Source organism: Ornithodoros turicata, chromosome 4 (assembly GCF_037126465.1).
Source record: "Ornithodoros turicata isolate Travis chromosome 4, ASM3712646v1, whole genome shotgun sequence".
In the NCBI taxonomy this organism is placed as follows: domain Eukaryota; kingdom Metazoa; phylum Arthropoda; class Arachnida; order Ixodida; family Argasidae; genus Ornithodoros; species Ornithodoros turicata.
The window spans coordinates 25,645,650-25,660,106 of NC_088204.1; positions in this window are offsets into that span (position 1 = coordinate 25,645,650).

The following is a 14,457-nucleotide window of genomic DNA, read 5'->3' on the forward strand; positions in this document are numbered from 1 at the left end:
GTAAATCTACTTTCGTTGCGAACGTGCTGAGGAACCTGAACGACGTGGTGGATAAGCCTCCGTCACGAATATTCTACGTGCAGAAATACGATTCGCCGAGCATGCAGGAGGAATTTGGGGACTCCGTAAAATTTACCAAGGAGCTACCTGGAGGGTGGGACACGTCGCGCTACGCTGATCGTTGTCACATGACGGACCCCAGACAACACGAAACTTTGTAGGGACATCCCAAACAGGTCCCAACATCCGCAGTCCCACAGGCGATGTATCTAGTACATTGGTAGGATGTGCGTTTGAAACGCAGCATTTGAAATCCGCGAAATCGCCCTGTGGATGCCAAATTGGGACGTTCGGCGATGAGCAGTACGGAAAGCGGCGGGAAGGAGGCTGCTCGGGCGTCCATTGTGATGCGACTCTGCTACGGAACTGTCGTTAGCAATGGCAAGCAAAAGTAGTAAGTATATTTCAAGTTTCCGCACTCTTGAACTGCATTGTTATGTGACTACTATTGCGGGTGCAGACCCATCATGACCACGTCAGGCAGATGCAGCTGAAACACAAAGCGCGTCTCCCGGTTGCTTTACTCTTTGCAGACGAGGTGACATGTTCGGATTATTTGTGGGCTGCATAGTCTTGAGAGGTATTTCACTATGAAGAAATGTAGACAAACATTTCACCGTCACTTACGGAAAGCGGTGCAAGGAAACTTATCAGCAATTAATGTGCCCTTTGCTGCTTTTATACTTCCTCCAAAACGTGCCCTTCGAAGATATGAAATGCGTTCTGTGTCCGTTGAGAACACGGCTGTGCCAGCTAACATTTTCGCGGTTTCTAGTCTATTACCCTTTCACAACGTTGACACCGTGTTGAGTGAAACATCTATGGAATCGAGTTGTCAGAACCAAGAATACGAAGGAGACGCTTCCCCATCCAGTGTTCCTCTGCATGCTAACTTTGAAGAGCGGCCGAGGTTGTGGGCGCTTGCATCGTCTGTGTCACATGTAGATCTGACAAAAGTGTTGAAATTGCTGAAGACGCAGCCGTCATTTATCGATCTCCCAGCTTGCGGTAGCAACGTCCTGCTACGAACCCCACGTTTTGCATCCGGTGTGGAAGGAATAGAAGATGGAAAATATTGCCATTTCGGTTTGGCAAGAGGTGCGCACTGGAGGGATTAAGTCAAATACTATACGAAATTGCGATAATTATGAACGTCAATGGACTTCCGCTGACAAAAGATCAGTTTTGGCCTATACCCTGCCACATCATGTTTGAGAGCAATTTTCACGTTCTTGTGATACATCTCCCATTTTTGGCACCGTTGCATATTCACCTGTACATTTAACTCCCTTTGTATGGTTTTCTTGCAGTGAGCCGTATTCGCTCCATCTCTACTTCTGCTCTTCCTTCGGCTGCCCAGACCAGAAGCGCAGTTGAACTGCCCCACATACTGTACCAGGAACATTCCAGTTTGTGCTCTTTTGTTAGTTTGGACTCTTTTGTTTGTTGTTTCGTTTGGACAATTTCCTTCCACACTCACAGAATTTTTTTGTTTGAATTTTGTATATAGTCTACGGGCTTGTGGTATGTCTTGCATTTATACCATTGTTGTATATTCACCTGTACATTTCATTTCCTCTGTATCAATAGTGAGTTTTAGTGGATCGTACGTTACCGCATTTGCGTACGCGAGAGGTAGCGTTGCTGGTTCTGTGCACGAGCAAAACATAGAGAAAGCTTCACGCATTGCGCAGAACCACCACACTATTTCTTATGTACGCAAAGGCGATAGCGTACGGTGCACTAAAACTCTCTATTGAATTGCAGTCAGCCGTATTCGCCATACCTCTGCCTCAGCTTCCGCTCTTTCCTCAGCTATCCAAGCCAGAAATGCGCCTCTACGAGGTAACATAATAAAATTTCAGGTAAAATTTTCAGTACCCGTCGTTACTTACAACATCATATTTGAACTTTTGCACTGCCTTTTGTTGTTGCAAGTTGCATTATCAAAGTCCGACGCTGCGGTGTGATGCAGAAGGGATATCATGAATGTTGCAGTTGCATATTATAATGCCTATACTTGCTTATAATGAGCTTAAACTTCTGCTACCTCACCATTTGACCCTTTTCGGGTTGGGAACCCTTTAGTGTTTTTACAGAGGGCAATTTTAACAATCTACTTGGAGCTTTAAATTTCTTTAGAAGCGGCAGCTGCTATCCCCTCATTTGGATTCTGTAGTGTTTACAGGGAATAGCTATAACCCCGTACAAGTGTTTATATTTGTTGGAACTGTAATATTTTATTAGCTTCATAGCATGGTCAACGTGCTGGATGATGACAGATGAAACTCAAAGGAACAATAAAATGTTGTCATGTTTACTCAAGGTGTGTGCAAGTTGTTTGCAGTGCTCATACATTATATAGCTTATAAAGTGGAAAGGACAGCACTAAAACGGGGACGGCACGATGGGGAGGGGCTTCTCAGAGATATCCCATTCATGTCTCATGCACATCCCTCGAGGACATCCACAGGATCTCCCTGAAACATTTCTCGGTGTCTCATTTTTTCATTTTTGGGACAAGTTTAGGCTGTGTTTGGAACATCCCCGGGATGTCCGCAACATCCACAATGTGACATCCCAGTAACATCTATCGGACCATTTCGTGTTGTCTGGGACGCCGGTTCCTTGAAGGAGGTGACCGATCTTTTCATTCGGGGTTTCTCACCACGCCAACGCGTCGATCTTCTTACTCGTTCAAAACATCTTTTTCGACAGTAGCCATTTTATAACTATATCCTACAACGCCAGTTACGTCATCCTGTGGCGCACCGTGCACCAGATGGAACATTTCGGGCAACAGCTATTTGGCAGAAAAAGATTGGAGTATCTTCTGGACGCATATAAGCAAGCGATGTCGTCACCCCATGCTTATTTACTCGTGGATCTTCACAACTATACGCACGAGGATCACAGGTTGCATACCAATATCTTTCTGGGTGAACGTCGATATATCTATGCCCCGAAATGAATCTCCGCCCTCACCTCACTTTACTCAAAGTACTCTCCACTCTGCCCCCTCCGCGCCGTCGCGACGTCTTGAGACGTTCTTCCTCGTCCGACATGAAACACCTCTCCGAAATTTGCCTCAATGTATTGAACAGAAAGGTGGCTCTAGCTCCAGACACGTTCGCGCGTTTGAAGAAGCACAAACGCTTCTTACGACGGCTCGCCTACAAAAAGATTCACAAGAATCCGCAACGTTTTAAGTGCTATCTGTCTCAGCAGTGAGGACAGGGCATTCTTTCGACGGTGGTTCCTCTCCTACTTTCCGCCGTGTTGAACCTCTTCGCCAATGGCCAAGAGAATTGAAGTGACCACCTCTTCCATCGGGAACATTCTTTCCTCGAAGGAGAGTGACGACGTCAAAGTGAAACTCATACTGCATGCACTGTATCGCATACTCAAGCAGTACGGATTTGACCTCTACGACAATAAAAACAAGGCGCCCGACGCTAAAAATGACTTTGGCTCTTCGCTCCTCTCTGCAGAGGTGGACGAAGAGGAAGCGGAAAGGGTCGTCTCGGAAATAAAGAAGGTTCTTTCCTAGGATCGCGAGGGTTGTGTCTCCGTGTCGGGCAAGCCCATCAGGCACTCCTCCATTTACGAACTCGTCAATTATTTGTTGCAACGTAAGACGGGAAAGAAACCTTCCTGGTTCCCCAAAGTCTCAAAACTATTGCGCCTGATTTCTCTGCCCAAATCTCGCGAGCCTCAACAGCAGCAGCAGCTGGCCTCCATTGCGTGGACGACTTATGGAGGGATATGAGAAACCAGAGGGTGGTTTGGGGGTGTGGACCGCTATAGAAAAGCGCGTCACATGAGCAAAAAGAAGGCTCTAGCCATTCTCAGAAAGCTGGACGCCTACACGCTACACCATCCGGTGAGAAGAAAGTTTAATAGGAGACACATTATCGCGCTCAAGATCAACGACGTGTGGCAAATGGACCCCGCAGACTTTTCAAAATACAGTCGACCCCCGTTTATCCGGACGGTGCCGTTCCCGGCGAAATCGTCCAGATACCGGGGCATCCGGATAAATGAAACGACCGAATAGAAACGTCCTACAGAGCAAGGTTTAATTAAAACACAGAAATCTCGTCAATGACAGCTGTTACATAGTAGTGTAGGCACTCTATTCCTGCAAACTTTTGCTAATTGCATAGAGTTGAGCCACACTGTTGCGCTGCTCGAAGAATGTCAGTGCGGTCGCAAAGTTTCTCACGTTTCTCAAGTTTCTCACTGGCGTCATCGGCACCGTCTTGCTGCACATCATCGGAGGCAACAGCAGCAATCACACCGTCATCAGTCATAGCTGCACACGCGTCATCATCCTTATCAACGTCAACGTAGTCAGAAACCGCAGCATCATCTACTGCAGTCGCAGTGAGCCTCTGCATCAGGGATCGCAGCTCAGCTATAGGGAAATGTCTTCATCGGCCAATGGGCCGTAAGCAGCAGGCCCTCGGGTTGGAGTTTTCCCCTCTAGAACCGGACAGTTGCTCGAGATATTTCCAAATGACTCGACTGGTCAACATGACCCAACGCACACAAATAGAAAAGGGGGTCATCGTGCACGGTTGTCTCCCCTACGGAGGAATGCAGGTCCCTGACGTGTGACGGGAATAACCCCAAAACAGCGAAAAGGGTGACGAAGCGGGGTCAGCGTCTCCTCTTACTCACGGTAGTCCGGATAACTGAAGCTGGATTACAAGAATTTTCGACTTTCGTTCCCTGGAATTCTTGTCCGAGTCCGGAAGCTGAAGTCCGGATAAACGAGAACAAAATACATGGAGGAAAATCCGTTCCCGTGCCTTTTGTCCGGATACCGCGGGATCCGGATAAATGAAGTCCGGATAAACGGGGGTCGACTGTACAAGAGGTTCAACGGTGGCTACCGCTACATTCTCGTGGCGATCGATTCCCTCTCCCGCTTTCTGCGCGCCCTCCCGCTAAAGACAAAGCGCCCCGCCAAAATGAAAAGGGCCATGATAAGACTTTTTCGGGGAGATAACGCACCTACACGCATCTTTTGCGACAGAGGAGGGGAATTCTACAACAAGACCGTCAAGGAGTACCTATCACGAAAGAAGGTCCACATGTATTCCACCTTCTCTCCCGTAATCAAGGCATCGCAGGCAGAACGGGTCATACGCACTTTACGCGACAGAATATTCCGCTATTTTAGAGTGACCGGAAAATACCACTTCGTTCCCGTGCTTCCCAAGGTAGTGCGCGACTACAACAACACCAAACACAGGACTTTGGGCATCAGCCCGTCCGAAGTCATGCCCGAAAACGAATTGGAGCTGTTCAATAAGATAAATGGGAAGCCTGTCGTACCCTCTGTGAAAAAGAAGCTCAAAGTGGGGGATAAAGTGAGGGTCCTACTACACAGAAAAGGTTTTCATAAGAGCTCAGAAGGGAGTTGGTCGCCTCAGATTTTCACCGTCTCCCGCCTGAAAGACACCTCCCCTCCCGTCGTGCACCCGGATGATTACCGGGGTAAGGAAGTGGACGGATCTTTCTACCCGGAGAAGGTACTCGTCGTAGCCCGAGGCGGCAATCAGCCTTGGCCAGTAACAAAAGTGCTGAGAAGGAAGAAAGTGAACGGTCAGAGCTTCTCCTTGGTTCGCTGGTTCGGTTACCACAAAGAACACGACAGTTGGGTTCTGAGCAGCGATGTGGTCAAGATTGGGAAATGACGTCAGACATCTACGTCCACCTGCTCTCGAACGCCAGCATGGATAAGTTTCCCTCGAATAAACTCAACGCCTTCACGGTAGCTTTCGATTGTCCGCTTAAGCTCTCGAATCGCTATAAAGTCGGTCTGATGGATCTCAGCATAAGCAACGATTTTTTAAATATCGGGTGCGAAAGGCAAGATGCAAAAATCGAAGTTTCTTTCGAGGACACGGTCGAAGCCGGGAAAACTTTTCGTGTCACCTCGGATCTCGAGAGGGATTTGGGAAAGGCCCTCTCGGAATTTAACGTTTCTTTCGCGTACTATACATTGCGATGCGACTTCGTCTTACCCGTGGATGTGAAAGAAACCTCGATTTTCGCGTCTTGCCTTGCCTTGAGCAGAGAGCCGAAACCACCCGTGGTCGGACGGACGGCGCAGAGGGCGCTAGGAGCGCGAGCGCGCGTATGCGTAGCTGCCGCGGCGTCCCAGTCAGTTGCTCGCTGGCTGTCGCGGAGAGCAGACGTGCGCTCGGTTGCTCCGTAGTCCCCGCTCCCGCTCAGTTTCTGTCTGGCTCTCAGATGAAGCAGTCGCAGCGGAAAAAGGTGAGTGATTTGCCGATGTTTGCACGTTGTTTTACCGTGCTCGTGTTAAGCCTTTTCTCGCCATACGCGCATGTTTAGACTTGTTTAGCGGTGTCCTGCACCAAGCCTGTTGACGCAACGTTTACCGTCGTGTGGCTACTGGTTCCCGTCTTGTGTTAACCGCATAGTGTTGTGACGCTGTGGTTAGGCCTTTTCTCCAGCATGCCTAGACTTGTTGAGCAGTGCTGCCATTTTTACGTGTCGCTAGTACGTTGTTCTGTCTTTCTCGCATAGAGCTACGATGCTGGCGCCATCTGGTGTGATGCCTTGGAACTAGGTGGCCAGCTGCCTCTGCAACCGTCGTGCCCCAGTCGCCCGCACCGGCGTGATTTCCTCAAGATGGCGTCGTTGAGTTTCAAATAAATTATTTCCCACTGTCTGCTTCCTTTCTATCTAGTTTTCTTTTTTTTTTCTACAACCCGAGGTTTACGTAGAAAATCCACGTCAAGTATTGCACTGAGTTAGATTTTGCACAATTTAAAAATTTTAAAATTTTAAATTTTTAAAAAATTTAAAAGTAATTTTAAAATAATTTAAAGTAAACGTAAAAAGTGCAATACTTGCCGTGGATTTTCTGTGTAAATCTTGGGTTGTATGATTACTGCTCGCAAGTTCTGTAAGTGTTGCAAGAAATGACCCGAAGGCGTTTGCTCACCTTTGTTCATTACCAGGATTCTTCAGATTTACGCGGCGCCGCGATTGGACGTGCTCCGATATGCGCGCCGCACCTCTACCACAGCCCACATTAACTGTCACGCGACAATGCTTGCATACGACAACATCTTCCTTGCCTGAGAGTTCGAAATCTTGATTTTCGCAAACGCAGTCCCCGAGGCCCTCTTCCTTTTTCTTCCCATCTCGGGTGCCGCGGAAAGACAGGACCACCGTACGTGGAAAGTGGAGTTGTATGTACTGTCGTAACCTCTCCACTAAACAACTAAAGACCGGTGACCGAGATTCTACTTGACGTCACGTCTCTAAAAGGTTCACAAGCGCGGTGGGGCACCTACAATGTCAGAAGAATGAGATTCCGACCAGCGCACCCGATCCGGGACAAAGGGATTGACCCTGGAACACTCAATGTAGCCGCAGGTAATCCATCCATAGCAGATACCAAGAAAAGAAGAGTAATAAAGGAAAGCTTGCTTGGCATGTTGAAGTCTTAAGCTGGACAGCCATTTATCTGTCATGGCTCCTGGAATGTTCCTCTGTATTCGATGTTTTTCGATTAAAACCGAATGAGGGAAAATTTAACCGGCGTTTGTTTTTCGGTGTTTTTCGATTAAAACCGAAAACACGGAACCCTACAAGTTATAATGTGCTCAAGAAATTTACAGGACTGGCTCGTTAACGATATGGGCCTATAATTTTTATATCCTCATTATTGCCAGATTTATAGGTAGGTATCACCTTAGCCTGCTTCCAGTCATGTGGCAGTTCACAATTCGCACAGCGATTTTTCATACATTACAAGAGGAAAGTATGCATGGAATAATATTAGCATACCTCCGCACATTTCTGTGTGTAAGTGTATTGGAGTAGCCAGTTCGACTTCGTCGAAACTCACATCTTCATTTTTCTCTTTATTATGTCACATCACATCACCTCCGCAAAAACTCGTTTGTTATTGAGTCAGGCCCCGAAGATTTTTTTAGTGTTCCCATATATTTGAAAGCAGATTTAAGATAGCTTGTCTCGTAAGATCTATTGCGCTACTCATATTACACGTAACTGGCACAACCAGCTCTTCACAGCGCGGTGTATAAACCGTTTGTAGGAGTTCATTAAAAGTATTCTGCTTCCGTGGGTTCTGAGATGAGCTTACCGTCGTAACATATTTTGTCAACTGACCACTTATACTTCCTTGGGGTTAGACTTCATGACACAAACCAAATTTATTTCGCAGAAATTATGTTCCGCCTCTTACACACACACACACACACATAAATATACGATGATGCAACAACAACAATAAATGAAGGAGAAGTGATGATGCAACAACAGCAACAATAAATTAAATTAAGGAGAAGTGATGACAACATGGGATGTTTCCCCGTGGTAGCCACAGGACCGTACCCCACTTCACAGAGGTTAATGTGAGAGGATGAATTATGGTGAACGCGAAGCGAGGACAGGTCTGAGTTCTGTTTAGAGCCCGTCGAGGAGTCCAGTGGCTTGCATGAAAGCAAAAAGGGAGCGAAGAGCGGGTGTACCTCGAAATAAAGTAATCGAAACTCCGCCGCAAAACAAACTACAGGAATTTAATGTTATTTGACCATAAAATGCACAATCGCGCGCGGGAAACTGCCAACAGCAAACTTCGACTGACCTGGACATAAAAGTACAAACACCGAACTTGACTAACCTAATAACAAACTAACCAACGTGGTGTTCCGTGGTGTCTACCCTGCTAAGCCTAACGGCCCCTAAAATTTGGTTTTCGTTCGCTTACACGAGTTTAGAAGCGATCTCTAGGTCAGCGTCGGAGGGAAAGCTGCTCTGAGTTGCACGGTAAAACTTGTGCTTTTATCTTCTCCCCCATAGTTTTTATTTTTATAATATACATATATATTATTGTTAGTGCCGCGAAGCAACTGTGGCTATGAGCGGCGTACATTTGCGGATAGATGGAGAGAGTACAGCAGGAAGGAGTGGGGGACAGGGGGTTAGTATGGGTCCTGGGCCGACTTCAAGGGGTACTGTGCCGACATTGTTCTGGAAAGTCTTCGGGAAACCCAGGGAAAATCTCAGACAGCACCAGCCGGTGGTAGGATTCGAACACACCACCTCCCAGTCTTCAGCACGACCTTAGCTACCACCAACGAGCGGGCTAGTATAGTCTTCCGATAGCCGGCTATCGAGAGTTTTCTTACTATCGACAGTCGACTATAGTTTTCTTACTATCGATAGTTCGATTCTCATAAGACTATCGATAGTTTTGCATCACTACGTCGTAGTCCAGGGGTCGGGAACCTTTGCAATCGTAAGGGCCACATTTCATCCCCCCTTCCTCGATTTTTCCAGGGGTCGCAGAGCATATTTGAAACCATTTCACCAGCTCCCGTGGCATAGTGCTTAGGATGATCGGTTTCCACGCCGAGACTGGGAGGTGACACGGGTTCGAATCCTGTCACCGGCTGTGGTTGTCTGAGGTTTTCCCTGGGTTTTCCGAATACTTTCCAGACAAATGTAGGCACTGTTCCCCCTGAAGTCGGCCCAGGACGCATACTAACCTCCTGTCCCCCACTCCTTCCTGCTGTCCTCTCTCCATCTGTCCACGTCCGTACGCCGCTCATAGCCACAGTTGCTTCGAGGCGCTAACGCGAAATTAAAAACAAACATTTCGAAGGAAGTCTAAGTTGGCCTGGCGCAATTATTAAGTGGCCGAACAAGCTGACAATTGCTGTAACTATTACATTTTAAGCGTAATGTACTGAAGCTCGCACTTCCATGGCTTGTTGCATTCACAAAGTTATGGTCAACACAGAGCACGCACTTTTGCCTCAGGAATTCGCTTGCCGTGCCGTGCCTTCTGCCAAGTCTTGGATAACCTCTCCTCAGGCCGATAACCAACAACTCCTCGTGAGCACCGGAATTTTTGTCGCGCGCGTGGTTTGCGCTGTGTCGCAACAGCAGCGCAACTGGTCCGCATGCGGCCCGCGGGCTCCCTACCCCTGTCGTGGTCCATTGATTCAATACGCAATCCCAGATTCCTCATTTGGGCGGTGTTTTAAACGACGACGGAAACGAAAATAAGCTGCAAAGCTGTTTACCTCATGCTGCGGTGTGTACCAAAAAAAATGCGGAATTCGATTGAGATATATTCGTTGAAATGCCGCTATAATCGCAATATAAAATTTGGCTGCAGAGCGCTCATAGCCCCTGGTGAGCGCCGCCGCGCCGCCGTAGCAGATGGAAGTGACTCATATTAATTGTTCCTTCTGTTGGAGTTCCTGACGTTCATTTCACGGTTGTTTTACGATCGGACGTTGATTTTCGCGGCAAAAAAAAAAAAAGACAAAATGTACATGCTAGTGAAGTGTTTCCTGACTGTGCTACAGCGTGTTGCCGACCTCCTTTCGGCAACGCAAGGACAGAGTGTTTCTTGGACGAACGACACACTGACAGACAGCACAAACACATCAACTGATGTTAATACAAACACAACCCTACCGAAGCTGGCCCCCAAAATCCTTCCGAAGGAAGACAACCTGATTCCCTCTAGGGGTGAGAGACTTGCTGCTCACATTGCTAGCTGTCTCGCCTTGCGTTCGGAAAGAATATGCTTCACAACCAAAACGCTTTACTCGTTGTTTCCGTGATCATTGGTGCTCGACTTGGTGATATCGAGATGCGTAATTCAGACCCCGTCGATCTCTGGCTTTTTCGATGAGTGTCATATTTCAATTGTTTACGAAAGACGAAAACTTAAATTTCCGCCTAGGCCTACTTGGAGACAGCTGAAACAAGACAAGTGGTGTGCGGAACAGTTTGTTGACGAATACTTCAAAACAAATCCAAAGGTGCTCATTAGCGTTTTATTGTCAGCGAAGTACATCAGACTGAATGAAAAGGAGCGGTCCCTTCAGTATTTTCACGGATATGGAGGACACAAATCATCACCTCCACTTGGCGTTTCGGCGTACGTCTGACTCCCGCTGCGGATTTAAAAAAGAAGAAGAAATAAACGAAGAAGAACAACGGGTACGAACCAACCTCTCAAAGGAGATGTCGCCGATTCGAACATTTTGAGGAGTTGTTAGGAATTCGCCGTGTTTATTCCGTTCACTTAGCAGCCGCCCATGCAGCTGGAGGAACCTGACGTCAAGCGCTCCTCAGTTTCTCTCGCTATCCCAGTAAACCATTTACATCCAGGCAATATCTATGTGATATCTAATTCCGGATATTTGGATATCTGCTGGAGGTTCGTGAGGATTCAACTTACATCTACAGGACGTCCGTGAGATATACATTTTAACCCTCTTTTGTCATTCAGGATATGTCTCCGCAAGGTATTTTAGTGGATATCTGGACACAAATTGGACGTCACAAATACTTCTGACTTAAAATTGCGCTTACTTACTTTTAGTTTAATACATATCTGAGATGACGACGCCTCGCTGATATAAACGGAAAGTACATATTTATTACCAAACATATTACATAAGTTAATTATCACATGTTTGTCATTATGTGCGTGTTTGTTGAAATAAACGCCTCGAACATCAACAACAGCGAAAAAAAATCCAGGAACTGTAGTGTGCCCGCCAGCGTTCGGCCACACTCCGACACACGGTCCACTCAGAGTCACTAGGTCCACTAAGGTCCACCTTTTTGTCCCCTCCACCACGTACGCATTTTTGAAGGGAGGCCAGAGCACAACAGTCTTTGTTGACAAAATGGCCCTAGAGCATATACTGAAATACAAGTTGCTGGGGCACATTCATTGAGTGTGTAGAGGAGGTGGTGCTCCCCTACATGAGTCCTGACCGGTGATGATGGAATGTCCCAGCGGGCAGATGGACATGGCCTCACACTAGGACGGTGCCGGTAGAACTGGCTAGCAGGCGCAGTGGCGCGCGCCAGCAGAGGCACGTCGTTGTCATCGTCGTCCACGAGCCGCCACATCACTCACCCCCTCAGACGCGGGGCGGTGCATGCGGTTGAGGTTCGCGTCGATACCATGAAGAGGAGAATGATGACGGCTCGTAGATGGTGGACGACTGGACACACGGCTTTTGCTTGCGGCTGTTGATGCAGCAGCAGCGGGATGGCGGGAACAAGAGTGCTGCGATTCGGGCGGGTTCCAGTGATGGGATGTGAATGCCGATTGGTTGAATGGTTGGGTGCTTGAGTGTGCGCAGTGGCGCGCGCTAGCAGAGGCACGTATCGTTGTCATCGTCGTCCACGGGCCGCCACAAGTGTATTGGGCCGTGATACATTTGTAACGGTGAGGAGGTGCTTCTTTCCAATTAACCCGTGTCTCTGCATAGTCAAGGCATAACCAATAACGTGTCTCACATTCCTTCCTGTCAAATACTGCGTTTTTATTTTAACCTATTGTCTATAATGCGATTAGCTGTTTAGTGGAGCTGTAAAACTGATCGAATTCCACTGTTGCTTGACGAGCGTTACGCATAGATAAATACTTTCACGGCTAGCAGCGCGCGAACGATAAAAATATATAACGATTTTCCTTGTTCCCCCATATCCAGTTAGCGGTTACGGAAGTTTTTGCTTGCTTTCAGCACAACAAAAATGTGGCTGTCTCTCTCAAACAATGTCTCGTAGTAGTCAAAAATATGCCCATACGTACACCGCACTCACAAAATACTGGTGGCACCAGAATTCTACGTAAAATTTACACTTTCTTCCACCCTTTTCTTGCAATACACGACCTGAGAAAATTCCAGTGCTCTTTGCGCACGCATTGCATTCTGGGCGCTTGCTGAGCGGGGCAACGAAGAATAACGGCCAGTTCTCACTTGGCGATGCCCGACGCGGCGTCGTGAGCGGGCGGCGGAAATAGACGCGCATTTCCGGAGTCGGGAGAGGAGAGACGTCGAGCCAAAAAAACTGCCATGCCGAACTTCTTTCACGACGTCGGCGAGAGCTGCCGAGAACGACAGCTGGCGACCAATTAGGTGACACAGAAAGGTCACGCCCCCTGATTTTTCGTCTGCTTTGGACGACGGAAGGCCACTGTGGTGGGAACATGAAAATTGTGCGCGCTGATGAGGCGGCGGAAATGCGCCTCTACTTCCGTCGCACGCTCACGACGCCGCGTCGGGCGTCGCCAAGTGAGAACTGGCCATAATCCTTCACATTTCGCTTTCGCTGACCTTGACATGGCGTGGACAATGGACCGATAGGGGAGAAATTGGAACAGTTTGGAGGCCATCCGTTTCTTTCGTATTAGTAAACTCCCATAGTTCAAAGCGACGCCAGAACTCTGGGATTTTCTGAACTCGTCTATTGACAAATTTCGCTTCCAGTGTCCTTTAACTGTTGAGCAAACTGTGATTTTTTTAAGCCACCGCTGACGGTGGCGCCGAACAGCGCTGAGAGGCGTCGGCAGACATACGAGAAGTGACATTTTAGGCACACGTGCCCAAACCATACTCAAGCTCCCGCAGGTCACCATAACGAAGGTCGTTCTCCGGTGGCCGGCTCCCTTATAACCGCCTGCGTCATCATGGAAAGGGGAAAAAGTATGCACTTCCTTTCCCCACTATGAAACGTCACTCAAAAAGCGGGACAGCAGGTGAATAGTTGAGAGCGACGGAGGAGCTCGCCCAGCCAACACACCCAGCGCGTGGCCTTCGGAGTGCAACAATTTCGTATCGTATGCGGGATCGCAGAGACGAACGTTTTGATGTGCATGGGTAGCGGACATAAATCAATGTTGACAACGTTATTTCAAAAGTTTAGAAATATGGTTTCACAACCCTTTCAACACCCCTCAAAATGTTTGACGAGCTCCCCCCCCCCCCCCCACTGCCTTTGTGAACGGTGCACACTACAAAGGTGGGGAGGCATTGGTTTTTTAGCTTCAGGCACATGCCGGCAATGATGCGTATAAAGCTCTTACAACGTGCCCGCCCTCACTTTTCTCTCCCTCCCCCCCACCGTTAACTGAAGCGGTTCGCAGTAAATCAAAATTTCGAATGCGATAATGGCCTCGGATGCTCGCATGGGTCTTCCAAGGACGCTACCAAACAAACTGTCGACACAGTTCTCTACGGACTGCACGCTTCCCTGAGCGCCATGCCAGCGCTCAAATTCAATATGTATACCCCTCACCTAATTTTCACTATTTGTAATAATGTGAAATTTTCATGTGATTAACTAAGCGTCTCATGCATTCACTGACGTAGCTGCAGCATATGTACATGCGGTATATTTACACGCGCAAACTAATAGAAAAAAAAATAAAAATGTTAGGGCGCACAGCGCTCTTTACTTTTAGCAGACATTTCGCTGTCGACTAGCAAAGCACATAGAGGGGACCAATGCATATTATCTTTCTTCATGACTTTCGGAGGTCCTTATGCGAACTTGTAATTTATT